The 20,572-nt window shown below is 33.4% G+C and overlaps 1 long non-coding RNA gene across 3 annotated transcripts in view; it reads right to left on the bottom strand.

The window, feature by feature from the left end:
- Window positions 1–20,572, bottom strand: part of LOC134757012 (uncharacterized) — a 58,566-nt gene that overhangs the window by 34,275 nt on the left and 3,719 nt on the right. For 2 of the 3 annotated variants that reach the window (XR_010130605.1, XR_010130603.1), the window contains exons 2-3: window positions 16,880–17,037; window positions 1,985–2,085 (exon numbers count right to left, since the gene is read on the bottom strand). This is a non-coding gene — a long non-coding RNA (uncharacterized lncRNA). Of the gene's footprint in view, window positions 1–1,020; window positions 1,192–1,984; window positions 2,086–16,879; window positions 17,038–20,572 lie in introns of all 3 variants that reach the window. The other variant, XR_010130604.1, reaches the window with a different exon arrangement.

Raw genomic sequence — 20,572 nt, 5'->3', positions numbered from 1 at the left:
TACTTTGTTAGGAGTTAGGAGTTGCGTAGTGAAATAAATAGGCAGGCTCAGCTTGCATTGAGTTTACAGAACATGGCAGTGAGAGGAAATTAAATAAAAACAAGGATGCAGTTGTACACACTTACCAAAGTGTTATGAAGGAAAGACAGAGGGAGGTATGAAAGTATACAGCAAGGGAACATTATCTAGTCTGGGTTGGCCAGAGAATGTCTCCAAGAGAAAAGGATATCTGAGCTGAGCTCTAAACACTGAGGAGAATGAACTGAACTGAGGGAAGTGGTAAAAAGTATTTAATGTGGAGGAAAGAAGCAGTCCAAAGGCATTGGGGGGAAAGTAATATTTAATTACAGGAATATAGAGAGCATGTAAAAAAATATGTAAAATGAGACTGGAGAAAAAGTAAGGGACAGAAGTGACTGGAAGCTACTGGCCCTGTTAGAGACCTGTTCTATAAACTGAGACAGATACGTGTCACGGTCATATCTGCAATCTAAAAATGAATTTCTGCTTACAGCTTGGAGAGGAAAAAACTGACTTATGGAAAAATTTAGGGGACATCTGTAGTATTTTAGGTAAGAGATGTTCATAGCATAGACTAGGAGTGTTGGAAATGAAGAGAAGTAAATTAATTGTACAAATATTTAGGATGTATACATGTACACATTGTGACAGATATACTTCTTACTCTCTATATTGACTTTCCTTAGGACACCATTCCTGCTTATGGTATGTGTGTGCCCTTGGATATTCTTACACATGTATTGGGAAGAGTAGGGAAGAATGTGGATAACAGATAAGACAAAATTGGTCAAAGAATAATCACCTATTGAGAATTTCACTTCCTAACTCTCTTTAAGATATTCAGTCAATTCAGTGTTCTTACTCCCAATAAGCGCAATTTCCCTTCTATTAAAATACGTTATCTTCCTTTATTTTTTCCATAGTTAACATGAGAGGTTTATCTATACTATCTCTGGTTTGGGACGGACCCTCTTGTATGATTTGCTGCCTTCTCTATACCTTCAACAAGTTGTTCTTCATTCTCACTGGTCATTGGAGTCCCAGTTCTGCAGGTACTCTGAGGTGAAGTCTGTTTTATTATTAGAAACACAGAACACTTGTTGTAAATAGTCTTGGATTATGCCAGATATATTTAAATGTTTTTCTTCCCTCTCTCTCTGAAGTTTGAATCTGAAATGGAAACCAGCATGCTTACTTGTGCATTCCTAGACATTTTTGTTGCTCTGCATTACTTACCCATCTCTCCCACAACTCACACCCACCATTGGTATCTCAAAAGTTGTTTCTTTTTGTTTTAAAATACTTCCCCTACATCACATTATGCATATCTGTATCACGCATTCTTCCTGCAATAGGCTTATCACAATAAAGTTTACATTTTAGTCTCTCCAAATGTATTTTATATTCTTCAAGCCTTCTTAGTATGTTAATATGAACTTTGGTTATTAGTAAGCCTTTGCTCATTTCTACAAAACCTGAATTTAAAGATAAACATTTTTCCATATATACACATTAATCCTTAATTTTAAAGTCATGGTTGAGTAAAGACCTATTTGTTTTTAACTGCATCTGACCTACACAGGATTTAATGATTCAAAGCTGGAAAAGGTAGGAGAGATTAAATTTACATGTAATAAAAAAATGAAATGTGTTTAGTGTATCGCAACATATGTGGTGTAATTATGTCTTTCCTCTTACTAAGAATGGCATTTTCTTTCATCACAAGATGGCATCTGGATACTTAGTGAAGCTTAGATATCAAGTAGATTGGAGAGAAAGTCCATGGTCCATGCACTTAGCTTATTTGCTATCTTGTTGAAAAGTTCCCTTTCAATATCCTCTTGATTACTAGGCTGGAATTGACTAACATGTAGTTGATCCGCCATATTTTTTTTAATATCAAGGAGGCACTAATGGCACACACCTGGCCATTATCACCAGTACAACCTTTTGATGTTTTTACCTTGTTCCCGCTTGACTCTGAGCCATTCTCTTCTCAACACTTCAACTTACTATACATACATCCTTCTAGGATTTTTGTCATTGATGGGGTGGTTGTCATAGCTATTGCAATTAAAGCAGAGAGAGAGTTCAGGTTAAAACATAAGGAGACACTTAGAATAGTATTTTGCTAGTCTGTACAGATGGTTGAAGTAATTCTACTTATAAGAACATTTCTAAATGAACTTTAAACATCAAACACCTTTAGAACATAGTAACATATAAAAAATACATATAATTATAGGTTCACGTAAAGGACTTTTTAAAAGTTAGGTACAATTAACTAAATATATTGCATTCCATGACCTTGTATTAAACACAAGATAGGGAGGACTCATCTTGAGTATATTTGCATAGAGGGAGTTGTATTAGAAAGAAAGCCTGAGTGTATTCAAGAACCAAGAAAGAAATACCAGCAAGCTTCTTCGATTAGTGAAAACATAACACACACACACACACACACACACACACAGAAAAATACAAGCACTAATATTATTTTTAATCTGACAGTTCATAATCCAAGTATGATTATATTTAAGAAATCTGTTAACAACATACCAAACCTTCAAATAAACTATTATGTTGAAAAACACAATAACTATAACATATAGCTATATTATTGTTGTATACAATTTATCTGTTCTTCTAAACATAATGAACTGAACAGCTCTAAGAATTGATTTTTGTGGGCCTGGCATGGTGGCTCACGCCTGTACTCCCAGCAATTTGGGAGGCCGAGGCAGGTGGATCGTCTGAGGTCAGGAGTTTGTGACCAGCCTGACCAACATGGTGAAACCCTGTCTCTACTAAATACAAAAAATTAGCTGGGCATGGTGGTGCATGCCTGTAATCCCAGCTACTTGGGAGGCTGAGGCAGGAGAATCGCTTGAACCTGGGAGGTGGAGGTTGCAGTGAGCCGGGATTGCGCCACTGCACTCCAGTGTGGGCAACAAGAGCAAAAGAAAAACTCCGTCTCAAAAAAAAAAAAAGGTGGGGGGATTTTTTTGTTGTTGTTGTTGGCCAAATCTAGCATTTTAGAGCCATATTTCATACACATAAGATACCTTAAAGAGATATACGAACATTGAGGGCTTCAGGACACTGCGGGGAAGAATCTCAATATTTTAGTATACAAAAAAAATAAACACAAGAGTAAATTTTGCATTATGGGAAACAGTATACCAGTTGGTAAAACTAGTTACACTGCATATGTGTTAGCATTTTTAAACATGGATTTATGTCTGAATCAATAATTCTGAGCCTTTGAAATGCACTACTGAGATTGTAATTTTTTTTTTTTAATTTTTAAGCTCAAGTCAATAGAAGCTCATCTTAATGCTACCTCTAAAGTAAGGTGTTTCTACTCTTCAAGACCATCTGCCCTCCCCTTCTTAGTACAACTACGGGTTCAGCCTTTTGATTCCTTCAACAGAGTTAAGTGAAGAAAGAAAATGAATTACATTGTAAAAGACAGTTATGGGGCACTAATGTTCAGAAAGAACAGTGGGTAAAAACATCATGTAGATATCCAACTGTTAAAAAGAATCTTGGTAAAGTGGACCCCAGCTGTGTTATTCCAGATGCCCATTTTCACTTAATGACCATTAGACAGGCAATAAAGCCATTAGTAGATGTCTGTAATGTAAGAAACAACTGTCAGGTAAATCAAGTTTTAAATGCCTAAGCTTGTAAGGTGAAATAAACAAAAGTATGACAAAAGGTTATTTTTCAATTAGTGTAAACCTTCTATAAACTGTTTTTCATACTAACCTATCCCTAGTAAAATTCATATGTAATTATATGAATTATATATAATTTAATAAAATAGTAAAATAAATATGTAACAACATTGTTCATTATATAACAACATAAAATGAAAGTACTTTAGAGCAGGAAGGAGTGTTAGTGAAAACTAGCTCACTCATTTATCACACATTCTCTTAAATCATGAATTCTATCTACAATTAAGTAAACAGGTGAATTAATTGTCATCTGTTTAGCCTCTGCTTGAATAAGTTAGCCTCTGCTTGGATAATTCTGAAAACTGAAATGCACTGCTTAATTTTTATTAGACAGTATTGCTTTTTAATAACTTATGATTAATGATTTGATGTTTGTACTCTCTAACTACACCCACAAAATTTTCACTATGCTCTATGAGGCAAAGAAAAAAAAAATGTTTGTTTTCATATGTCAGGCCTCCAGATATCTGGTGAAAGTATGTGTTGTGGGCAGGTAGCATTACGGCTTTTTTCTTCAATCTGGTTTCTAAAGTCAATATTCTCAATGCCTTTGAAATTCTATTTTTATGAAATACATGATTATAGAAATCATGGTCATATATCTTAACATTTACATATATACCTCTCTCTGTTAGTTTATTTTTAGAACACTAAGTTAATTTATTTCAATTAATTATGTGCATAATTCTTAATATTCTTTCGATGATATCTAATTCCCAAGGATAACAACATTTTATTATGCTTAGAAATCTTCATATTAAAAGTTTAGTTTTAACCTCATTATTGAAGAACAGCTAGCAATACTCTTACTAAAATCACAAAGTTAATAGGATCTAGATCTCCTACCTTGAGCAATTTCCATCTTATTAGGTCATAGCTGTTTTAAGGATTGATGCATATCCAAATAATAGAAAGAATTAAGTGACATAAAAATGAGATAAATTATTGAGCTATTATCCAATTTAAATTTATTTACAGTTTTTGATTTTAAACTTTCTATTTCTGTCTCTGTCTCTCTGAGATAGAAATAAAGACATAGAGAAAGAGACAGAGAGATAGAGTGACAGAGTTTAAGATTCATAATCCAAAACTGTATATAAATCCAAAACATATTATAGTTTATATATGTATCTATAGATAGATATATAGTGTATATATAGATAGATAGGTACATATAGATATACAGATACAGAGTTTACAGATATAGAGTTATCTATAGAAAACTCTATAAATGTGTAAACTCTGTATCTGTTGATATATAGATACAGATATACAGATATAAAGTTATCTTTATCTATTTGTAGATATAGATCTAAATATGTATAGAAATCTGTAGATCTAGATTTCCATTTATGTCTATTTATAGATGTCTATTTATAGATGTGTAAACTGTACATATCTATCTAAACTATAATACATCTATCTACTGAGACATAGTTATCTGCCTATAGATATATCTATCTACCTGCCCATGTAAGATTTCATATATATATATAATAGATATGCCTAGATAGATAGAAATAGTTTACATCGATCTATTTATGTATATAATATATATACAGATAGATAAGTATAGAGAGATATATGGTTTACTCATATGTCTATATCTATTCATCTACCTGTATGGAGAAAGAGAGAGCACAACTTAGCCTAACTTAGGGTTAGAAATAAATAGGCCATGTATTGAATCTATCAGTCAGATTAAGCACCTTACCCACCTCATATCCTACTATGAATTTCTTGGTATTAGAGGAAATATATATGTTTAGCTTTTTTTGTACCATGAGAAAGTGAGGGAACATTAGCTGTCCATATATCTATTTATGAAACTTGTATCTTTGTATTTATGTATACATATCTATTACTTTGCTTTCAGTGTATCATGGACAGGAAATAAACTTTTGGAAATATTGAAAAAGTAGAAAGATGATGAGCTTACAATGGCCAGAGAAAGTCAGATGTTAACACTTGTACAAATATATAATTGCGGAATTGGGGACACTCCTAAGCATGCTACAAGCACAGATTCTAAAGATAAAATGAAACCAGGGAGGTCCTTCTTGTAATAGTCAGGATGGCAATTGCGAGCCTGCATTAGTAGCACCAGATGATTTGGCTCCTTCTCCTTTGCATCACACCACTTGTCTTTAGCTAAAGTAAACAGGCATATTTGTACCTCTGTCCCTCTGCCCTCCTCCCACAACCCCCGGTGGTGGGGTCTGGGAGTAAGAAGCAGAGCAGGTATTCTCGGTTATATGTAAAGTCTAGGAGGAATGTGGAGACCTGACATTCAGAAGCCAGCACAGACCAGCTGACTATGCATCAGTGAAACATCCCTGGCATCAATATCTGCAACTGATTGATAGAGATGCAAGCAGAAATTCTCACAGCAAAGATGAGCAGGCAACCAAACATCATCAAACATTTCAGAAAACTCAACACTACCTAAAAGATAACAAAAGCTCACCCAAGGAAAAACAAGTATTCCAGTTCATGTGTAAAATAGTGGTTTTAGGAATTTAAAATATGGGCATCAACAAAAACTCAATAGGTTGATATCCTATTTGAGTGTCAATTCGAACAAACAAACCTGGAGAAATATCAGATAGGGAAATTTGAGTACCCATTGAATACTTGATGATGTTATGAAATTATTGTAATTTTTGTCTGATTATGGTATGGCGTTTACCTCGTAAGGAAAAGATCTCTTATTCTTTGGATGCACATTAATATGTTTGTATCTAAAATGACGTACGTTCTGGGATTTTCTTCAAAATATATTGACAAGCAGTTGGGTGATGTGAATAGAAGTGGAAATTTAAGAAGATTGTCCATAAAAAGAAAATAAAGTTTGGATGAAGGGTACATAAGACCTCATAATACCATTGTCAGTATTTTGCACATAGTTTATATTGAGAAATAGCAGAGGATACAAAGATAATGAGTTACAGAAAAGATTTTTAAAAATTAGGGTAATTGACAGGTATACCCTAAAAATTCAGTGGTGAATGAAACCTCCATAATTTACAACTTAGTGTAATTGATATTCGAAGAGGAGGGAGTAAAATATATGCGGTTTTTAAAAAGAGCTGAAACCAAAAACAACCACTAAGAACTTCAGCACAGCCCATTGAGTTAAATTAGAATGAATGCAAGCCAAAAAAAATAAAAAAACCCTCAAATTACACACATTGTAGAATAACATTAAATGAAAGAGAATAAAGAAGAAATTAAAAATCCTTTAAAGGTAATTAAATAGAAGATTGGCTATGCAAGCAAGTATATATCTGTATTTTAAAGCTAGACTATTAGTGTACAAAGGACATGACAACGATATATCTTCAGTAATTAGTGGCTGAAAAAAATACTGAATTGATTGGCGAGGCTTGGGGAAAACCAGATTTCCGGGGAAAAAAAACAATAACAACAACCAAACAAACAAAAAACAAGGGGATTGAGTGCTACTGAGATCTTCTGTCACTAGAATTCACAGTTAACTGAGTCATTCATTAATTACTTTCCCTCCCTTTTATTGTTTTTCTAAGGTACCAAACACATGGCTAAAGTCTTTTCAGTTGCTTCCCTCATGCCTGTTGGTAACTGCTAAACTCCCGTCCACCCTGCTACCTATTTATTCAGGCTTTTCCTTGGTTGTCATATTATCACAGAGGCTTTCTCTAACCATACTATCTAATGTAACTGTTGCAGCTCCACTCAGCATTCTCTATTTATTTGGTTGCTTCATTTTTCTGCACGCAACGTCGTGACATTATTTACTTATATATTTGCTTGTGTATCTTTTCCCACAAGGATGTAAGTGCTATAAAGCATCTAGAATAGGTTTCACAAAAGCGTGAAGCAGGTGACATTATTAATTATTTAATGTTTTGGGAAGGAAAGAGCTGAGACCGCCCACCAATGTTTGCTTGGGAAATGATGGTTACTTGCTAATACACAAAGGCAAAAAATAATACAGGACTGTATGTTCTTTATACTTTCTTTAAATGCTAAGGAAATAATATAAAGAAAAATGGCATGTGAAATTTAATAACAAATGCTTTTCACTAGATTTAATGTCGTGTCTCTAAATCTATTATGTACAAATTAAATTAACAAAATAAATTCAATCCTGTTTGTATTTCATCAAGGAAAATCTTATTTTCAAAAAGCCTACACCGTAAATTTAACATACTCTGAAATGACATTTTAGCAATTGAACTGTAAATTACAAATAACACCAATGTTATATATTCTTTATATATTCTGATCTTAAATAAATACAATAATTCAAAAAGTGAGATCCTTGGTGACAACCTCAGGCACTGAGTTAAATATTTATTATGAGAATTTTCTGTGTACAAATAACTCCTTTCTTCCTAGACTTCTCTTTTTGATATGTATTTTTCATTACTTAATGGTGAATTGTTATTGGCTTAACATAATATATTTGGAATTTTTTTTCCCTTACCCAAATAGTTCTCATTTCATTTCTGTGGACAGAATATAGGATGTTACCTATCAGTGGTATTTTCAGATCTTTTCTAAGTTTAGCAGAGTTACAGTGGTACAAGCCTTCACCATCTGTCCACTGCCTTCACAAGGTGACCTTTACACCTAGGCTATGTCGTAGGAACATAGGGATGTTTACACTAAAAATAGGTAATATCTTCAATAGTAAATACAACTTTGAACATTCTTCACATTCACTCTCAATATTCACTCTAGTGACTAGAGATGATGGCCAAAGATTTTGACAACATAAATCTTGCTGTACTTTACTATTAGTTAATCAATGTAATAATCTAAAATTGCCATTAAAGAGTTTATTGTTAAGATGCACAATTATTCCTTGACGTCAACTTCAATTAGTTACAACTTATGGGCATCAGTAAATTATTTCAATACTTAAACTGCAATAATATTTTCTATCTATAGTATCTGGCAAAATCTAAGAGTTTTGCAATTTGCTTATTACATAATAATGTATTTATCATGGAGAATTTCGATTTAGAGACAGGATATAGGAAGACCTAGATTAATATTTGCTGAGTAACTTCTATATGTTGAACCTTATGATAAAATATATATTTATTTTTCCGCAAAAGCTTGTGAAGTATTATAACTTCAGTTTTACAAATTAGAAAACAAAGTCTCTAAGAGAATTTGGAATTATTTCAAGTTTACACAAGTTAGTAAGTTCTAGAGCTGGAATTAATATCCAGGTCTGGTTGCTTTCAGAGTAAGATCTATCTGTATCATTTTCAGATTTTGGTAGATTTTTATAATATTCCTCTCATTTAACCAAGATCAAATGCCTATCTTTCTATCTCTCCCTTTGAGTCATTTCCTTGAACCCTTCCTTACTTCAATTTCTTATCTTTGGACTTGTTGAATTCTATAATGTTTTACATAAACTGTTTTGAAAGAATCCTCAAGTATACATACTACAGTTTCATAAAAATGTACAAATATTTATGTTTCTTTTATAAACATTAGAAGAAATGTCATTTTGACTCATGGAGAGTTTCAGTTTATTTATTTCTCAGCCGTACACATTTGTTTTATGAATCTTTTCTTCTCTGAGATAATTTTGATGTAGATCTCTCTCTAAGAAAGACAGGAGATAATGAATGACATTACATGTTTTATTCAGTTAATTTTCAAGGATTTATAAGTATTTACAATAACATTTTATTTAGAGCTGTATAACTCTCAAGTTAAATCGTAAGACCAAATGGACTACTAGTGCTTTAGTGTTAGAAAACTTTGCATTTAGGAAGTTTAAATTGTAAGTTAAAGATATAATACTAGATGAACAAAAGACAATAGAATTGAGTTAATCTTCAGAGGAATTGAGGCTAGAATGGTGGTAGAGTAAAATTTTTGAGTTTTCCCAGGTACAATTTCTGGGACACATGTCAGTTGCACTCCTATATTGGCAATATAGGTTTAAAATCTATTGTTCTTTCTTGGGATAAAGCATTGTGGATTATGAACATCTTTCCTCAATTTGTGCAAGAAGGGATTAGTGTGGTATGGCACTTTCAGGATATCTAGAACATAATTCTAAAAATGCAAGACACAGATAAAAAATGTGCACAGGTTATATAATTTTTAAATCTTTAGATTAATAATCTAAAAATATTAATAACTGCCACTGTTGTCTTTCAAATTTACTTCATCCCACAAAATCCTTTCAATTCATTCATTATATCAATCTCTTTCCTGACCACATTAATTGCACATAACATTCCTCCTCCTTCTTGCTTTTCCCATGGTGTACTGCTTCTCATCTCCAAGATCTTACCTTTACTCTCACTTCTAAAGATCGCTATTTTCCTTTTAAAAGTCATCACAGTTTATAACATAAGATAATATATGTTAAAGTACTTGAGAATATACAATTTCTTGTGCTGTAAATTATATCTATTTATGAAATATCAATTCTAGTTCTACATTTCCTAAATTAAGAGAGCTCATCTGTATGAATGAAAGCATTAATACCCTCCAGCTTCTTATTTCTGAACCTTGTTACTGAATAATTCTTGGCTACATTATTGAATCTTTGGGTGGAGAAAAAAAATATTTCCAGATGATTCATTTCTTTCTTTTGACTCTTACTTTCTCTAATCCAATACAGGTCACCTTTCTTAAAATCTTAAATTATACACCCTTTCCCTCCTTAAAACACTTCACTCAGTTTCTATTGGAGATAGAATTAAAATCAAACTCTATGCTATGAAATAAAACTCTCTAACGGTATCTCTTCCCTCTCCTCCCATACTATCATGAGCAGTGATCTTTATGTTCCTTTGATATCCCATCCTCTTTGCTACCCGAGTGGCTTTCAGTAGTCATTCCCTGTCTAATTTGTGAGGTTTCCTGCTCTTACGTTGATCATTTCCTTGTATTTTTCAGATTCCATTTATTTATTCTCTTTGTCTTTTCTATCTCTTATTCTATTTTTTATCTTTTCTCTCCTTTAGATCAGTTCTAACCTCAAGTTGACAAGGATGGCTTCTCTCTTTTCTTTTTTTTATTATACTTTAAGTTTTAGGGTACATGTGCACAACATGCAGGTTAGTTACATATGTATACATGTGCCATGTTGGTGTGCTGCACCCACTAACTCATCATTTAACATTAGGTATATCTCCAAATGCTATCCCTCCCCCTCCCCCCACCCCACAACAGGCCCCGGTGTGTGATGTTCCCCTTCCTGCGTCCGTGTGTTCTCATTGTTCAATTCCCACCTATGAGTGAGAACATGCGATGTTTGGTTTTTTGTCCTTGCGATAGTTTGCTGAGAATGATGGTTTTCAGCTTCATCCATGTCCCTACAAAGGACATGAACTCATCATTTTTTATGGCTGCATAGTATTCCATGGTGTATATGTGCAGATTTTATTTAAAGCAGGGAACTGTCGGTGCATTGTCATTTTCCACCTCACCAAATGGTTACTTACCAAAACATTGAGCTATTTTTATTGTTTAGTTGTTTATGGTTTTTCTCACTAAATAAAGTGCAAGCTCTGTTTGGATAGTGGAAGCTTGCTTTATAGTGCATGGTTATGTGCCTAAAGCAAGTGTTCAGTAAATACTTGTTCCATGACTGAATAGACTCCAACAATTTAATGACAAATATTTGATGGCCTCCTCCTAACAGTCTAAATTATTATTAAAAATTTAACTCTGTCTATATTGGATGGTCTTGTTCTAACCAAGTGTTAGATTAATTAAATCGCTAACTTAATTAAAGGCCATCAGCAGATTTCTCCTTACTGATTCTCTATTTTTTGTATAGTAGTTCTCCTGAATCTTTTTGACATCATTGAAACCATTTCTCAACTATATGTTAACATTCCATAAAATTCCTTTTTATTTTCTTTTGGGATATCCTATTGAAAGGGGACATATTAAAGGTAATAAGGGTCACTGACACCTTAAAACTCCCATAACCTCCATGGTAATGATAAAATAACAAGAAAAAATTGCAAATGTGTGGAGTTCAATGTCTGCTATAAGTTGATTCCACTTATTTACCTTTTTAATGCCTATCAATTCTTACGTGTCACATGAGTTGAACTACTACTGTCTGTCAAAAATAAGTAAATGTAAACTGCAGGTTAAATATACATATTCCAAAATGCTTGGGACCATAAATGTTTTCAGATTTTGGATTTTTTTGTGTGAAATATTTGCATATATATCATGAAATATCTTGTGGATGGAACCCAAGTTTCAACATGAAATTCATTCATGTTTCATAATCACTGACTTTATACACATAGTCTGAAGATAAATTTTACATAATATTCAAGTTTTTTTGAGCATGACAAAAAGGTTTGACTGAATTTTGACTTCTGCCTGTCACATGAAGTCAGGTGCTAAATTTTTCACTTATGTCATCAGGTCATCATTCAAAAAGTTCCAGATGTTAGAACTGTTTGGGTTTGGAATTTTCATATTACAGATGTTCAACCTGTATTTTTTTCACTTTAAAGTTATTGATTTTTATTATTCACTGTAATTTGAATCCCTTCAAACTCCATGTGCATGTATACACACGATATCATTTGAATAGAGAACAATCAGTTCACACTGTAATAACAGCTTTACTCTAAAGATTTATTAGAGATCACAACCCAGAGCAGAGGAAAATGGGGCTCAGAACTGGGTCAGAGAAAGACAATCTTATAAGAGAAAGTAAGCAACTTTAAGAGTTATTATGTTGCATATGAAAATTAAAATTTTATAACTCTCCATAGCCTGTAAAATTCTCTCTTGTTAAAAAAAATGGACTCCTGTAGGGCTGACTGTGTGATTGCTAGAGAACTGTGTGATTGCTAACTAGGCCTCTCTGACCTCATTTTTGTAAGTTTGAGAGACAAGCATGAGAAATAATTGTGAAAAACTGATGCATAAGCTGTATGTATATGATAAGAGTAAGGGTTTAAAACATCTTTTTGTGGGGTTAGTTAGACTTTAAAATCCTTCTTTTGTGTGTGTGTGTGTCTTCTGCCAAGATATGTCCCTGTCCACTTGACTGCACAGTGCTGAGCACACAGCTGATTCTCAATACTGACTGATTGATTTATTGAAATATTCAGTGGTTTCAATTAGCTTTGCATGGCTTGACATATTTTTGAGTGCCAGAAATCTATAGTCTGGGTTTGCAATGCTCGTATAAAAGTATATATCTGAGCCAAGATTGTGCCACTGCACTCCAGCCTGGGCAACAAGAGCTAAACTCTGTCTCAAAAAAAAAAAAAGTATATATCTGTAAGAGTATATCAGAAATAATAAATGAATCTTCTGGTAAGCTTGTTCTGTTGAATATAAGTGTCAATTTTAGTTTCCACAGGCAGGAATCTACAAAATCAGAGGAAATTTTAAGTCTATTTTATAATACAAATTATTCTAGCATTCTGTGATAGTCATAAAAATAACATAAATGTAGAAAAGTTAGCTTACTGATAGCCTGTTTCTTTGAAACAAATTAATTTTTTAAAAAAATTTCCAGTCTCTCTCTCTCTTTCTCTCTATGTATAAATGAAATATATATATATGTATGTATATATGGCATTCTTACTCAAAACCAGAAATGTGACTAGCATTTCATTTGAATAAATTTTTTTCTACAAAAAAAACCCACAATGATGGCTTTATAATGCATTGTATCTGGTAGATAATATCCATAAATTCCGTATACCCAGTTCAATAAATATTAATGGTCGGCTGGGCGCAGTGGCTCACGCCTGTAATCCCAGCACTTTGGGAGGCCGAGGCGGGCGGATCACGAGGTCAGGAGATCGAGACCATCCTGGCTAACATGGTGAAACCCCGTCTCTACTAAAAATACAAAAAAATTAGCCGGGCGTGGTGGCGGGCGCCTGTAGTCCCAGCTACTCGGGAGGCTGAGGCAGGAGAATGGCGTGAACCCGGGAGGCGGAGCTTGCAGTGAGCGGAGATCGCGCCACTGCACTCCAGGCTGGGTGACAGAGCGAGACTCCGTCTCAAAAAAAAAAAAAAAAAATATATATATATTAATGGTCAGGTTTCATAACTGACAAAATAACCTCTAGTTTTCCTAGTAAAATTTATTGTTTCACTCACACTATCAGAGATTTACTTAGTGAAATGTCATTTCTGTTAAGTTCCTTACAGTCTATTGCCAAGATTTTTTTTGTAATCTAAATTACTTATTCATTAACTTCTCATTATTCTCCCAACTCACAAGAGAGGATAAAATTAACTTAAGTGATTTGTCAACTGAAGCAAATATTTTATTACAGTTCTCCTACTTGAAATGATTTTAGAATATCCCTAATATGCAGACATCTATGAATTCTGACTATTCCTAGAATAAAATAATGTAAAAGATTGATTTTCAATTTTTGTCATTGGCTTACAAAACTACAAGCTCACCAAAAAATCAATGTTGTGATTAATCAGTGATTCTATGTTGTGAATACTCAAGTGAATAGTAATCTGGATATTTTCCAAAATGACTTTGAAAGTTGCAAAGCCAACTAAGTATTGAAAGCTTTATTTTTAAACTTTTTTTTACAACAATATAAAGGTCATTTAAATACACAAATATTTTCAAAGTAAACATCAATATCTACTGTTACTTAGGCACCAACAATGTGCTACTTGTTTAACAGGTTTTATTTTATTTGACCTACACATTAACTTCTATTTTGCAGATAAGAAAGCTGAGACTCAAAGAAATTAAGTACTTTGCCCAAGGTTATACAAATTGTAAGCAGCAGAGAAGGGTTTGGGTCATGATTTGATTTCAAAGCCTGTGACGTTCCATTCTACAATGTTGCTTTCCAGTCAGTAGGCAACTAGGAGGAATAATGCACATACTGTTTTTCAAATGTTATAATTTAAATGCTTTATGCAAATATATTTATAGGATGCACTGCTCAGGCTGTGACTTCCTGCACTGCCCATAGCATTTTTGTCAATCCTTGAAGAGTGAGGAAGAGCTTTGATTATCCCTCTAGCTAAATTTGAAATGCACCAGGAAAAAGCATAGTTCTTTTCATTTTTATAATTGTATATATTTAGAGTATACAACATGATGTTTTGATATAGGTATATATAGTTAACTGATTACCACAGTTAAGCAAATCAACGTATTCATCACCTAAAATGGTTACTTTTGTGTGTATGTGTGTGAGAGAGAAGGAGAGAGACAGGGAGAGATGAGAGCATCCAAATCTGCTGTCTTAGCAACTTTCTAGTGTAATAGAACATTGTTGACTATAGTCCTTATGCCGTAAATTAGGTATAAAACATATTCATATTGCATAAGTACAAGTTTATACCCTCTTTTGTAAATCAGGGTAAAATATAAATTACTTTATCTTGTAGGAATATATAGCCGAGGAAGACCTGAACATGCTTTAGGTTTATGTGAGCATTCTGCATCAGTGAAGAACAGAAAAAAATAGAGAAATTAGTTATTTTAGGGGAGTAAAAGATAGACAAGACTATCTATAACATAGCTTCCCATCTAAAAATGAAAAGAAAAAGACCATGAACTTTAAGGAAAATCGATTCCCTATGAATGCCAGACCTGGCAACAATGTCTGGTCCACATTTACATCATCTCTTAGATTCTTTATTCTATAGTCTGTCCATTGTTTTTCTTTTCTCTACCTTGCTTTCTTCTGTTTATTCCTATCACATCTGCCAGAGTGATCTTAGAAAATGGAAGTCAGATGCTATCACTCCAATGCTCCAAATCCTCCAATGGCTTTCCATCTCATTCAGAATAAAAACTGATATCTGTGCACTGGCTTAAAATATCCTGTAAGTGGTCTGGTATCTTGTCTGCTGCCTCCTTGAACTCCAATAGAGCTCCTTTCGTTTCTGCTCACTCGCTTCTAGTACTTATTACCCCTTAAATACACCAAACTTTATCATGGCCCCAGGCCCTTGCTTTTCTATTCCTTCTGCTATGGCACTGTCGCTCATACATGAACAGTCCATGCTTTCACTTATTTTTGGACACAGGAGAAATACCACCTTATCAGTGGAGCTTAAGCATGTAGATTACTTAAAGCTCAGCCCGCCTTTCCTTCAAAACTCCCTATATTTCTTCCATGGTTTATTTATCTCCATGGATGATGTCTCCATTATCTGATACACTTATTATTTGTTGAATTTTAGTTTCTATCTCTCACCTCAAGAATGTAAGGTGCTTGAGGGCACAGATTTTGGTCTACTTTTTTTTTTTTTAACTGATACACCCCCATCACCTTGAACATGGCTTGGCACAGAGTAAGTGCTCAATAAAAATTATGTTTGAATAAATGAAAGGATGATAATGCAGAGATTGAATTTTTAATGTAACTAAAGCTTATGGATTTAAATGTGAAGATTTCTTTCTTGATTTAAAAATACAATTTTGAGAATTACAATAAAAGCACTTCCTAACTTGCACATTGCATTTCCTGTTTGATAAACTGAATATACATAATATATGCTGAATTTTTCTTGAGTATTTTATAGTACTTTAGAAATACAAATGAGGGCACCAAAATATTCTGAAACCACTATTTTTATAATTCTATTTGTTTTCCTACTAAATAATTGTAGAACCGCAGTTTCACGGTACTTTTAAAAAAAAGTATTATATGTTTCCTGACCTCTCCTCCACTATAAAGTGTTATTACTCTTATCCATTTCTCATTATGATAAACTCAAAACCATCCATTATTTACTGGTGTTTCATGCCATGATAGACAGTTAGACACTGTGAATTCAAAATTAAATAAGACATGTTCTTTGCCCTGCAGAACCATCCTAGTCTAGTAAGACCATCTTCATTTTCCAAAATTTGTTGCCCCCCCAAAAAAACCATTATTTTTGTTTCTATAGAGATATAGCCACCCATGTATCTACACAAATACACAAACATACATATAGACTTGAAAACAATACACACTGCTATGGTCTGAACTTATTTCTTCACATTCTTCTGTTGGAAACTTAATCCGTAATGCCACAGTGTTGGGAAGTGAGCCTTTTGGGAGGTGTTTCTGTCATGAGGACTCCCTCCCTGTGAATGGATTAATGACATTATAAAATGGACTTACAGGAGTAGGTTCTGTCTCTTCTGCTCTTCTGCCGTGTGGAGACACAGACTTTGTTCTCTCTCTTGCCCTTCTGCCTTCTACTATGTGTGTTCAGAGCAAGAAGATTCTCTTTAGACCAAATTCTAGTGCATTGGTCTTGAACTTCCCAGCCTCCAGAACTATGAGAGAATAAATTTATGTTCTTTATAAATTACCCAGTATGTAGTGTTCTGTTATAGCAGCAAAAAAGGGACTAACACACCCACACATGCGCACACACACACACACACGTTAGAAAGAGAGCTCAATCTTGAGAATACCAGGAGTCTCTCTTCTATTCAAGCAGAGCTCACACAGCTGAGGAAATGATATCGAGAATCCCTGCCTTTAATGAGTTTGTCACTTTTTTTAGTTCTCATACGTTAATTTTAAAATAGGAGAAAAAGTACGGCTTATGGAGGAGTATCTAAAACAATTAATATAAGAAAATATTAGTGGCCAGTTGATTCTACTTCTTTTCATATTAAGCCTGTTTTATAATGCCTACCTAAATAAGATTTGTATCAAGATAGAATGAAATCATTGTCTGGCACTTAGTAGGATGTCATAAAATAATAGTTCCTTTCTTAGTTTCTTGAGTCATTATCCAACTAAGAAGAAAATAATAATATGATGTATAAAATGTTTCATACGTAACCGTTGAAGAAAATACTCTGTGTTTAATCTGGGAATCTACCTAGTGTGAAGAAATTTAAAAAATGTAATATAATCTGAAAACTCATCATTCCTTTTGCCGCTATTATTTTACTTGTAATTTTGTCCTAGACATCACATGAAATCTTAAGTAGGCTATAATTTCAATAATTATATGTATGCTTTAATTTACAGATTTATCTGTTTTAATATTTTTTAGACTTTAGTATATTATTGTGTGAAGTCCATGTCATATTTCCTTTGAGCAATAAAGAATGAGAATTTACATGTGCCATGATGGCCAGTGACTAGAGTTATACAGAAAGGGAGAGGTCACCACATTTGCAGGAGACAGTCTTCAAGGCAAAGGGTCAACTTGTTAGCTTCCCATGGGGCTGACAAGTAATATTCTTTTGGACTGGTGAGCCAAAAGCATCCTGACTGGGTGTAAAACTCAGGAAAATATATTAAGTGTCAAGTTGTGATTTTCAAATTAGATTTTGGAAGCCAATTTACTTCTAGTAATAATGTTTCAAAGTAATTTGATTTCTTAGAATAATCTTCCCAATACTCTGAATATATAATTTATTTGAAATAAAAATCACAGTACTATTTCTAAAACAGATTAACTAAAAAATGTTGTTTTGGGGTGTTATAACTTCACATATTACTTACACATAAACTTGTGGAAAAAAGAGCATTTGAAAACTATTTGTAATTTACGTTATATCCATAATTAGAATTATGTTAAGACAAACTAGATCTTAGCTTTTAAAGCCATGAATTTTTGTCCTAGATTTTTAAAAGGTCTGGTAATAATGCAGGTGAATGAAAATATAAAGTTTTGGCAAATACGTCTCAAGATGGAAAGAGAAATGTAGTAACCTGATTTGAGAAAATATTTTAAAGTCTCCAAAAGCCCATGTCTCAAAAGAGACAACAGAAAATAAAATATCCACAAAGTTATACTATTTTATCTATATGTATATGAATATCTTACACTCCTATAACTTCCAAATCTGTACTTTATAAACTATAATCTTACTATTTTATTTTGATCATCCTGATTAAAATTTCAGGGGACTCACCTCACCCCACAGTGATACAGGCAAATTTCAGTGCGATATACAAAATAATGAAATTACTTTTTTAATGCTAGGGAAATCTTAACCCTTTGTAAATAAGTATTAGTTAAGCAGTTTTCTTTTTTAAAGACTCTAGTGTTATACAAAATAGGATATCATGCCATCAAATGTGTTTTACTCATTAGAAAATATCCTTGCAATACATATTAAATGTATATGTATATTACATTTATCTATATCTATATGTCTATATATATTTGTTTTCAATCTATAAATATTTTCATAAAAGAGATAGAAAGTGTTTTAAAAATCACATCATAGGCCAGGCGCTGTGGCTTATGCCTGTAATCCCAGCACTTTGGGAGGCCGAGATGTGAGGATCACAGCGTCAGGAGTTTGAGACCAACCTGGCCAATATGGTGAAACCCCGTCTCTACTAAAAATACGAAAATTAGCTGGGTGTGGTGGTGGTGCCTGTAGTCCCAGATACTTGGGAGGCTGAGGCAAGAGAATCGCTTGAATCCAGGAGGTGAAGGTTGCAGTGAGCAGGAATCACGCCACTGCACATATATATATATATATATATAAAGTCCCTCAGCAGTGTGATTAACCAGACAGGACCCAGCACAAAAGTGAAAATAATGAATGTTCATAAACCACTGTCAATATTCTGCACAGAATTTTGGGAAATAAAAAGACACACTAATAAAACCTGACTCATCATTAATAGAAATTCACTATTTTAATGCCATTTTGAATTCACATACTAATGAAATTAACTCAGCAATTTATATAAGAATTCCTCAACTATACAAATGTATTGCCAGATCTAAATCAAAAGGTCAAATAAACCAAGGAGGTTGAGTGGATTAAAATGGCCCCTGGGGATCAATGAATACCTACAAATGTTTATTAAGCAGTCACTTAATTGCCACTTAAGTAAACTATAACTATACTGTAATGAAGATTAATAGACCCTGAATGGTTATGTGTATTTGTTTTAAGAGGTAGGAACCCTTGATTATGCATGGGATAACTTAGCATTTGTGCTATATGGTATTATGTTTCAATCATTTTGGGAAAAAAAGTCACTGCAAAACAATTTTTATTTAATGTAAACATCAAGAGTTCTATATAATTATTTTAAATGGTATTCTCTAATTTTAAGTAATATTTTATATTAATGTGTGATATGGTTTGGCTCTGTGTCCCCACCCAAATCTCATGTCAAATTATAATCCCCGGTGCTAGAGTAGGATCCTAGTGTGAGGTGATGGAATCATGAGGGTGGACGTCCATCTTTCTGTTCTCATGATAGAACTCTCATGAGATCTGGTTATTTGAAAGTGTGTGGCACCTTTACATTAGCTCTCTCTTCTTCCTGCTCCAGCCATGTAGGACGTGCCTGCTTCCCCTTTGCCTTCTGCCATGATTATAAGTTTCCTCAGGCCTCCCCAGAAGCAGAAGGCTGTACACTCTGCAGAACTGTGAGCTGGTTAAACTTATTTTCTTTATAAATTACCCAGTCTCAGGAATGTCTATAGCAGTGCAAAAATTAACTAATAAAATGTATATAAATACATCTTATTAAAATTAATCAAAGACAAAATCACAGGAGCCATTATAAGGCATGAACTTTCAAATTTGAGCATAATTAGCCATTCAAATGTTTTTATTGAGTATTATCATGTAGAAGAAATTTCTAGGCATTGCAGAAGACCTGCCAAAAAGATACAAAAAAAAATTGCTTTTCCTGGAAAAGTATACATTTAATTGTGCTTGTTTAGAAAATAGTCACTAAAAGTGAGAAGCTTTCAGTCTAGAAAATTCTTGAATTCTGCTATGGTATGAATTTTTGTCCCCTCCAAAATTCATTTTGAAATTTAATCTCTGTTGTGGAATATTGAGAGGGGGGCATTTAGGAGGTGATTGGGTC

Source organism: Gorilla gorilla, chromosome 14, assembly GCF_029281585.2.
Source record: "Gorilla gorilla gorilla isolate KB3781 chromosome 14, NHGRI_mGorGor1-v2.1_pri, whole genome shotgun sequence".
Taxonomy (NCBI): domain Eukaryota; kingdom Metazoa; phylum Chordata; class Mammalia; order Primates; family Hominidae; genus Gorilla; species Gorilla gorilla.
The sequence above is the reverse complement of the archived record's forward strand: the minus strand, read 5'-3'. Positions and strand labels throughout refer to the sequence as shown.